We start from the raw sequence: 11208 nt of genomic DNA, 5'->3' as shown, positions 1-11208 counted from the left end.
TGGATAACTTTCTCAGGAGCTTGACGTGACATACAGTGTCCAATCCCTTGCTAAAATCGGAAAGAAGGAGAAGTGTTACTTTCTTTTTGTTTATCCCGACTCTGGCATTATCAGTTAGCTTAATTAGGCCGGACTGAGTGCTGTGTCCAGTGCGGAAGCCTGTTTGAAGATTGTCTAGCAAGAGCCTTAATTCAAGGTAATCCGAGACTTGCCTGTGCACTAGTCACTCCAGGGCCTTGGAGAATAAGCAGAGAAGTGAAATCGGACGATAGTCAGTCTGGGCTGTTGGTGAACTGACTTTGTTGAGTGCGCGCACAAGCGACAATTTCCAGAAAGAGGGGAAGCAGGGCTCGCTCAGGGACAGGTTAAAGATCTGACTTAGTAAGGGAGCGAGAACCAGCAATGCTTTTGAAATAACAACCTGTGGGATGCCGTCACTTCCCCTAGTCTGTGTGTCGAAATGCGATACCGCAGCCAACACATCCGATTCCGTTATAGTGCTAAACTTAAAATGTTCCGGGAGGTCTAGACTATAGATTATTTATTGAAATGACTAAGGACTCCGTGGTCCATTATAGTTGCATTCAAGGCAGTTTACAAACATTGTACAAATATGTCGCGATCAAGACGGAATGCAAGCCGCGTGAAGCGCTGTCGCGTATACAGAATTGGAGGTAAAATACTATTAATATTAAAAATATAAATAGATACTATACTTAAATTCTATAAGATAAAATATTAAAACGTAAGATAAGACGCAAAAGTATGGCATAAAAAGAAATAAGTTAATTAATTTACGCATGAACAACGACGAGAAAAATTATCACAGATACTGCATTTGAATGCAGACGGACATCTATCGCTGCAAACACTGAAAAAAAAACTCAGCCATTTTAACTGAAATCGCACCAGTAATCCGTCATTGTACGACGACTCTCCAAAATTACTGTAGAGTTCAGTAGTTTTAAAGAATCAGTTCGGTCGTTTTTGCTGGTGTCCCGCGTAAGCGACCAATTTTACTAGTCGCGACTCGCCAAAACTACCAGTGGAACACCGTCGTTCTTACTGAACAGTCGTTACGGTGGCAGAACGATTAAAACTACCGGACTTTACAGCAGAAATGACTGTGTTTTTTTCAGTGCAGTAATCAAGTAGATGGTATTTGAAGCATTGCATCTTATATTTCGCTCGCAAATCATGTGGCAGATCATTCCACAGTCTCGCTGCACATATTCTGAATGATTCGCGAAAACAGTCAGTTTCCCAATGCTTGATGGTGAGATCTAGCTTTTTTGCGAGTTCCTTCGTTAGGCCTAGGAAAAGCGAACCACAGTAATCAAAGTACGGGAATACGAGTGCTTTAACCAAAGAGAGCTTAGTGGACCATGGCAGGAAATAACCACCCTTCCGAAGTCTGAACAATGTAGCGAAGCATCTCCGAGAAATGTTGGCACATTGCTGTTTAAGAGTGAAAGTATTATCCAGCATGAACCCTAGGAGTTTAAGCGACTTGCACGGCTCAATAATTTGCCCCTCGAATACTATGTCCGGGGGATTTCGTGTCACTACTTTCGTGCTAAATCCGCGGATACCGAACCAGACCATTGACACCTGACCAGCGAGACACCGCATCAAGAATATCGTTAGCCTTCGTCACCAACGAGCCGACGTTCGCAATTTTGTCACGGAGATAAAAACAGAAGTTGTCTGCATATAGATGAAATTTGCAATTAATGCATACGTCGGGAAGATCATTGATAAATAACATATAAACAGTAGGGGCCCAGGGAGAGAGCTCTGGGGAACCCCGCACATTCTCTGCAAAGGGAAAGATGACTCGCCTTTTGAAGTCACTGCAACTTGCGAGCGATCTGAAAGAAATGATTCAACCCAATTACAAGCCGAATCAGAAAAGTCTAAGGCGTAGAGCTTTTCCTTGAGCAGCGCAATGTTCACCAGATCAAAGGCTCGTGATTGATCGACAGAGATTAGTAGAGTCACCTCGCCCATGTCTATCGCCTCGCGAACATCATCCACGATGCAGGCAAGAGCGGATTGCGTGCTATGCCCCTTTCTAACCCCTGATTGAAACGGGTTAAGCAGGTTTTTGCTGTTAACAAATTTCATAATTTTGTTGCATGCGATGGATTCCAGGATTTTGAAGGGAGCACATAAAATACTGATAGGCCTGAAGTCTCCAATACTAATTGGCTGGCTTACCTTCGGCAATGGTCTAACAATAGCACGCTTCCACTGACTATTAGGAAAGATCCCCGATTGAAGTGAGGCATCAAAAATGTTTATGAGTGCAGGCATTATACAGTGAAGAGATTCTTTCAAGAATCGCAGCGGCAGAGCCTCTGGGCCAATAGCATTCCAGTGCGCAGAGTTGAACGCCTCGAGAACTTCCTCGTCTTGAACATGGTCGAGGAAGAAGCGGTCGTCAAAGGCTGCAAGATCCCTAGGCCCTGCATCGTGCAGCGCGGCTGGCGGATTATCCCCGACAAAGTGTCGATTGAACTCGTCGGGGGTAGCGGGCAAACCAGCTTGGCGGTCCGATTTCTCCTTTAAACCCATATCGTCTACATTTTTCCACATACCTGGCGTTCCTAGTAATCTGCTTCACCCTATTACGCAGATTCTTATACGTACGCTCGTACTGAGAGTTTTTGAACTGCCGAAAATCTCGCCGAACCTTATTTCGAGCCTCGATAAGAGCTCGAATTTCATCCGTCAGCAATGGAGAGGGGCTCTTGCTGGCAACGAAGGTGCGAAAAAGGGCATGCCTATCGTACAGGCTCAACAATGTAGATGTGAGAAAGTCGACTTTCTCGTCAATGTCGGCCAATTGTGTAATGAAGGACTAGTCGATCGCTCCCAGTCACGGTGAAAGGCTTCTGGGTTGAAATTCTTGAAAGAACGTCGTCTGATGGTTTGCGGCTTGTTCAATGGAACTGCTAAATCAAGAGTGACGAAGAGAACTTCATGCTCAGAAATCCACGGGTACCGAAGTAGAGTAAAACTTAGAGGCGGAGAAGCGCTATAGACGCATATATAGTCGATAGTCGACGCACAGTTATGCTGATTATGAGTCGCCTGAAAGGGTACTGGCGTTAGGCCACAAACTTATGAAGAGACTGTGCGAGAATGCCACGATTTGTCGGCCGACTATGCCACTCAATATTGAAATTACCCATGAGAATCAATTGGTCATAGGGCTAGTTACAATTTAGGATAGCCTCCTTAACATCCGACCAGTAGCCCGCTTTTGGGGGGCTAAAATCAAGTGTACAGAGCAGTCTAAGCTTGTCCAATGAGATCGAAACCAAAAGAAATTCAGGGCGTTTGCGGTATACATTTGGTCTGAGAGAAGAGTCAACAATTTTGCAACGTGCGGAATTAGAGACATACAGAGCCACACCTCCACCTGCCTTATTGGCCGGGAGTCTATCATGCCTTAGCAGCGTATAATGCGAGATATTCACCATTTGTTCAGACTTGTCAGGCAGAGAGAGAGAGAGAGAGAGAGAGAGAGAGAGAGAGAGAGAGAGAGAGAGAGAGAGAGAGAGAGAGAGAGAATGAATGATAACAAATTTATTAATTTCCTAGCCCAAGGGCCGTGAGTCGAGGTAAGCAGTACATACGATAGTTACAAAGGTAAATTTCATATCAATTGCGAAGTAGTTACAGTAGTAATTAGCATATCTTTGGCAGAATTTAAGCTATTCTCATTTAGCATAGCTATTAGCATGAGCATCTGTTACAATGCCGCTACCCTAAGCGGGTCTTGGGCGTTGTCGTCCAGATCGGACGGGTGGGTGCCTATCACCACTACACAGCGCGTCCTTAGGTTGCGGATAGAGGAACAGCCCCTGAGAAAGAGGTTAGCTGCGAATAAATTGAATAAGCAGCCGCGGACAGCCGATAGGAACAGGCGTGGGTGTGATGAGCCCATACTGTCGAACGCATTCATCTAGAAACACTACGCAAGTACCACAACAACAAAAACACTTCACATTATCTCTTATCTCTCAATCTATCTCTTTCATCACACATTACAAAAATGGGCAAAAATCCTACTGCCGAGGAGGATGCGGGAGCGATGACAACTGCCCCGAAAGGGGATGTGTAGAATGATTCGTCACCTGGTCTTACGCGGTAACGATGCCAGCGAAGGCGCGCTGCCTTGCAGGGGCGCGTTAGGATGCGAGAATGAAACCGTAGTGTGTCTGACGACGAATTGACACTGTCCTCGTCAAAGTCGGAAAGCTCTCATACTTAGTTCTAGAGAGGTATGGGGGTTATCACCTCTAGAACGGTGGACTCACCTGCGATCGGAACAGGATTCGAAGCGCGCGGGTTTAACATAACATCATGGCTCAAAAAAATCAAATCCGAACCAAAAGAGACTTAAGGGTCGGAACTTGGAATGTTCGCAGTCTATACAGAGCAGGTACGTTTAAAGAACTCGTAAAGGAAGCTGATAGGTACAATCTAGATTTGGTAGCAATACAGGAATCGCGGTGGCCAGATGGCGGAGTACTAGCATCGGGTAACTTCACGTACCTTTATGGGGCCGGGAGTGGGGAATCTCTAGGCACCGGATTTCTCGTAAGCAAAAGCATCATACATTCGGTTAAAAGTTTCAAATCCGTCAATGATAGGCTCTCGTACATCATTATCGAAGGTGAATGGTATAGATATGTATTTATTAATGTACACTGTCCTACGGAGGACAAAGAAGTAGAAGCTAAGGATCTCTATTACGAAACTTTAGAGCAGGTAATCGACCAGTTCGCGTCTTACGACACAAGAATAGTATTAGGCGATTTCAATGCTAAAATAGGTAGGGAGGAAATGTTTAGGCCTACTATAGGTAAGGAAAGCCTGCACGAAGCTAGCAATGATAACGGTATTAGGGTCATAAATTTACAAAACTACGTGTTTTAAGCACAAGAACATACACAAGGCAACGTGGACATCGCCGGACGGGGCCACACAGAACCAAATTGATCATTTCCTCATTGAAAAAAGACGTCATACTAATGTTCTTGACGAAAGGGCTTACAGAGGGGCAGATAGCGACTCGGACCACTTCCTAGTAGTAGCCAAATTAAGAGCTAGACTAGTAGCGAATCAAAATAGTAAGCGAGCAAACAAGGTAGAAAGCTTCGATATTGAGAAACTACGAGATAGAACAGAGCGAATTAGGTACCAGATAGAAATTAATAACAGGTTTCAGGCACTTGAAGAAGCAAACACATCGCCGGAGGGGAATGACGAACCGAATAGCTTATGGGGGGACATCGAAAAAACGGTAAAAGAGGCCGCGAACAAAGTACTGGGTAAAAAGAAAAAGCCAAAGAGCAAACCATGGTTTGACGAAGAGTGCGAACTCTGGTTTGAAAGGCGCAAAAAAGCTAAATTAGATAGCTTACAAAATAGAAGCGATAGGACCGTAGAAGAGTATTCTAACGTAAGGAAACAGACGAGCGCGATCTACAGAAATAAGAAGCGGGAGTATCAAAAGAATCTTATTAGGAGAATAGAAACTAACAGTAAGGAAAATAACCCCCGCGAAATGTACAGAGGGATTAACGCCATCAGAAAGGGTTTTAGGAGTAGAGCGCAATTGATGAAGGACGAAAACGGGGACCTCGTAACAAATGACAACGAATTACTGTCGCTGTGGAAAAATTATTTCGATAAATTATTAAACGTGCACGAAAATAGCGAAGAATTAGGGGACGAAATTCACACTGCTGAACCCAACGTGGAGGAACCGAGCTACCAAGAAGTAGAGGCCGCGATTAAAAAACTAAAAAACAACAAAGCTGCGGGAAATGACTCTATACCAGCTGAGTTACTCAAATATGGGGGCGTCGAGCTCACTTTCAAAATCTGTAAACTAGTATGTGCCATCTGGAAAAATGAAACAATACCCGAAAATTGGAAGGAATCTATCATTATACCGATTTTTAAAAAGGGGGATAAGACAGACTGCAATAACTATAGGGGTATTTCACTTTTAGCAACGTGCTACAAAGTTCTGTCAAACGTAATACAAGCTAGACTTACTCCATTCGCGGAAGATATAGTAGGAGATTATCAGTGCGGATTTCGGCGCAACAGATCGACGAGCGATCAAATGTTTACCAGAAGACAGTTGTTAGAGAAAAAGTGGGAATTTTGCGAAGCCATACACCAACTATTTATAAATATTAAAAAAGCGTACGACTCTATTAAGCGAAGCAAAATGTATCAAATTCTAGTATTTCTCGGTGTACCAAAAAAACTCGTGAGATTGATTCAAATATGTCTGAACGGAAGCACGGGAAAGGTCCGAGTAGGCGGTAATATATCAGAACCCTTCATGATACGCGATGGTTTAAAACAAGGGGATGGGCTCTCTACGGTGCTGTTCAACTTAACGTTAGAGTATGCCTTTAGAAAAATGCAGGTTAGCCAGATGGGCGCAACGCTTAATGGAACAACGCAGATACTACGCAGATGATTTGGATATACTGGGGGATTGTGGGGAAACGGTAGCAAGAAACGCGCAAATCCTCATAAAAGCGGTGGAGTATACAGGGTTAGAAGTGAGTGAATCAAAAACAAAGTACATGATTGTGGATAAGCTAGGCATCTGCAGAGGGGAGGAAGATCTCAGAGTTGGGAATTTTACTTTTGAAAAGGTTAGCGAATTCAGGTATCTAGGTACGACCATAAATGATAGAAACGAGATTAATGTCGAAATAAATAAGAGACTCCATTCGGGTAATACTTGCTTCTACGCCGTGAGTAATTTACTTAAGTCGAGGCTGTTGTCTAAAAACGTTAAAATAAGAATATACAGGACAATAATACTGCCGGTGGTTCTGTACGGGTGCGAAACGTGGGCTCGCACTAAGCAGGCGGACAACCGTTTTAGGGTATTTGAAAATAAAGTCTTGCGAAAAATATACGGGCCGAAGAAAGATGAAACCGGGGAATGGAGGAGACTACACAATGATGAGTTACACAATCTGTACGCGTCACCAAATGTTAACAGAATAATAAAATCGCGCAGATTGGGATGGGCAGGGCACGTAGCGAGAATGGGAGACGACGGTACGGCAGCTCGTGTCATGAAGGGCAGGCCGATGGTAACGCGACCTCTAGGTAGACCTAGACGTAGATGGGAGGACAACGTAAAAGCGGATCTAGTAGAAATAGGACGGGTGGGTGTCGATTGGAGAGGTGCATCTTGGGTGGGGTTGACACAAGATAGGGCAGCGTGGAAGGCTTGCGTAGATGAGGCAATGAACTTTCGAGTTCCAAATGCCATGTAAAAAAAAAAAAAAATTAGCATGAGCATAGTACGATTGTAATAAAGAAATTAAATTTAAATTTGAACTTAAACTTATATTTATGCTGGTAGTACTAATATATTAAACTAATTATTAAGAGGTCCTGCCTGGGTTAAATCCTACAAAAAAACAACAAAATATTCGTCCGATAAATTTTTTGTCTTTTTGCGTAAATTAAAAAACAAAAAATATCTACTGTAAATATTTACACTATACACTATTTCTACTAAGAAATATCATATATATACCATACAAAATCACTGACCAAAATTCATGACATTTTACTATATAAATAAGTGTTTTTAGTCACTTGCCACGGCTTTGTGAAAGATCTAGACCGTCTTCTTTACTCTACCCGGGCTTAAAATGTACCTTAAACATGCCCCCTCAGACCTAATGAGACATTTCTAAAAAATATTAATTAAATATTATTATCCATACGTTGTATACATAGCTAATACATTTAATTAATATTTTTCACACTGCACTTGTTGCTAACAAAATTTAATTAATATTGCATGGAGGCCTACAAAAGTGATTCGCTACCGTCGAATACGAATGAGAGTCACAGTTTATAAATTATGCTATGACTAGAATAGATATAATTAGACAAATAAATAAGGGATAAATACATACAATAGGAGCGCTCGAGGCGAATGCAAAGGGTCAAGATCAAGAAGGTGTCGACACAGTGCACCCTTGAAAGTATTATACGACGGCAGATGACGAACGGAGACGGGAAGGGAGTTACAGAGCTCAGCGCCCCGAACCTAGATAAGAGGGCTCTCGCATACGCACAGCTTTATACATTAAAAGGGCTGTATGATACAGCCTGCGGGAGTCCGAGTGAAGCCAGCCCAGGCGTTTGCGGTAGGAGGTTATATGTTCGTCCCGTCTAAGTCCGAAAATATATCTCACACATGCATTACTGAGTCTTTGCAAGCGATTCCGTTGTTCGTTAAACGCGTCGAGACACACCACCGTGCAGTAGTCAAGATGAGATATTTTCTTAGTAATCATGCCCATCTGTGGCTCCCACGATAACTTACTATCCAGAACAACACCGAGACTCACAATCTCGCTGCTGAAGGACAAACTCTCCGTCCTTTAATGCAATGCCAGGCAGGTTCAACGACTCAAGATCGTTCACATTTCTTCTGGAACCAAAGAAAATTGCCTTTGTCTTAGATGCATTGAGTCTCAGGCCAGAGCGCTCGGCCCACCTAGCCACCACTTGTGCCGCATTAGACAGTCGAGCCATGCCCTCCTGAAATCTATCCTTGGTGGTATCAAGATAGATCTGGAGGTCATCTGCGGAAAAAATGTGTTTAATTGTACGTCCGTCGAGGAGGTCTTCTAGGTCATTAACGTATAGACAGAAAAGCAGAGGGCCCAGGACTGAACCCTGTGGAACACCCAGATTAGTTTCAACGTAATCAGAACACCGCTATTTCTTGTAACGACCATCTAAGAGTGACCTTGTAAGTAAGATTTGATCCACAGAAGAGCCGCCCTGCAGAAACCCATCTGACAAAGCTTGTGAAGAAGCTTCGTAGGCGAGATCGTATCAAAAGCCTTACTGAAATCAAATAGTAAAAGGAGAGTAACTCTCCTTTTGTCCAGACTAGTACGTATGTCCTCTGTAAGTTTAATCAGTGCTGTCTGCGTACTGTGATTTTTGCAGAAACCAGCCTGGAGGGGAACTAAAATTTTATTGGCATTAAGATACTCCATGATTTGGTCATGGGTGATCTTTTCGAGGACCTTGGAAAGGAAACAGAGCAGAGCTATGGGACGGAAGTCCGACACCGTTGAAGGGGCAGCCTTCTTACCAAGAACAATGAGCTGCGCCCTCTTCCATGCCCCCGAAAAGACCCCCGAAGCGAAGGAGGAGTTAAAGATTTTAACTAAAAATTCTCCAATAGCCGGAAGAGCCATGGTGATCACTCGTTGAGGAACCCCATCCCCCCCTTGCCTGCGAGGAGAAGTACGAGATAGCAAGAACAACATCAGTAAAATTTATGGGTTTAAAATAAATACCTTCTTCATCCGTAGCCATTATAAGGTCCATTGCATCGTCAATGTTTTCGAGAAGGGAGGAGTGAATGAATGAAGTTCCTCCTCCTTGCTTTTAGGAAGGAGGTCTAGGTGACGCATTTCTTTTCAGATATTCTTATTATTGTTAAGAGCGTCTGAGAGATTGTTGTATATATAAATTCCGCTCTCTATTATTCGCACGTCAACCTCCTCACTGAGTCGAAGAAACTTACTAAGAAGCTCAGCACGGCCAGTCCGTTGATAACGTCTGTGCGTAGCGTCTCGCTTGTCCATGAGCAACCTCAACTCAGGACCAAGCCATGGAGCAAGTGTTTTGTTAGGGCAAGCCTTTTTAAGAGGCGCCAATTCATCAGAGAGAGATTAGATTAGATTAGATTAAATAAGTTTTATTTCTGTACATCGTGTTGTACAATTCGAAATAACAGTATAAAGTAAAACAAGTTATAATTTGTGTGTGTGTGTGTGAGATGATATACCCATACAGCATGAAATATTTCCGAAATATTTCGGAAATATTGGAACTAAATATTTGAAATCTTCCAGGAATCTTTCGACGACATATTTCTGAAATAATGTTGTCCCTCGAATTCCTATATTGAAATATTTTTTTAAAGAATTCAGGAATATTTCTGAAATTTTTCACGAAATATTTCAGAAATATTACTGCAATAATATCATTTCATAAAATGCCCCGCCTTGCAAATCTCTCATGAAATATTTCCTTGAAATATTTCTGAAATGTTTCTAAATTATTTTGTGGCACGCAGTCTCCTGGGATTTGTATTTGAAATAATTCTGGAATATTTAAGCAAGCTTCCGTAACATATTTCTTTAAAATATTTCTGATTTATTTCTGAATTATTTCAGTGTTTAATATTTACTGGAAAATTTGCAGTAAAATAATTCCGGAACATTCCAGAAAACTTCCATAAAATTTCTTTAAAATATTTCGGAATTATTTCCTAATTATTTCAGTGTTCAATATTCACCTGAAAATTTTCAGTATAATAATTCCGGAATATTCCAGAAAACTTCCATAAAAATTTCTTTAAAATATTTCTGAATTATTTCGTAATTCTTTCAGTGTTTAATCGTCACCGGAAAATTTTCAGTATAACAATTCTGGAATATTCCAGAAAACTTTCATAAAATATTTCTTTCCTAGATTTAAGCAACATTTCAAAATTATTTCTTAGCCCGTAGTCTCCTGGAATTAGTATTTGAAATAATTCTGGAATATTTAAGCAAGCTTCCAAAATATATTTCTTTAAAATAATTCTGATTTATTTCAGAATTATTTCTGTGTTTAATATTTACTGGAAAATTTGCAGTAAAATAATTCCGGAACATTCAAGAAAGCTTTCATAAAATATTTGTTTCCTAGATTTGAGAAACACTTCTGAAATGTTTCTAAGTTTAATAATCACTATAAGTTACTAGTGAAATGATGATTCAGAAATATTTCTGAAAAATTTAATAAAATATTTCACCTGAAATAATTCAGAAATATTCCACATATCTTCCGTGAAATATACTTCAAATGTTCCCGAATTGCTTGAAGGTACAGTCGCCGGACACAATAACTTTGTTTTACGCGCTACAACATGGCGGCGGGTCTCTTGTTAATTGGACTCCTTAGATCGGTCATGACTGTCAGGAAAGCGATATCTGACGTCATGACCGTCCTAACCTTCTTCTTCTTCTTTTTATGGCCGTGGTTCGCTGTCTATGCGACTGCGAAGCCAATGCGCCACCTTGTTCTGAAAGCCCAATCAACAAGAGACCCGCCGCCATATTGTGG

Source organism: Nasonia vitripennis, chromosome 4, assembly GCF_009193385.2.
Source record: "Nasonia vitripennis strain AsymCx chromosome 4, Nvit_psr_1.1, whole genome shotgun sequence".
Taxonomy (NCBI): domain Eukaryota; kingdom Metazoa; phylum Arthropoda; class Insecta; order Hymenoptera; family Pteromalidae; genus Nasonia; species Nasonia vitripennis.
Note: the sequence above shows the minus strand (reverse complement) of the source record.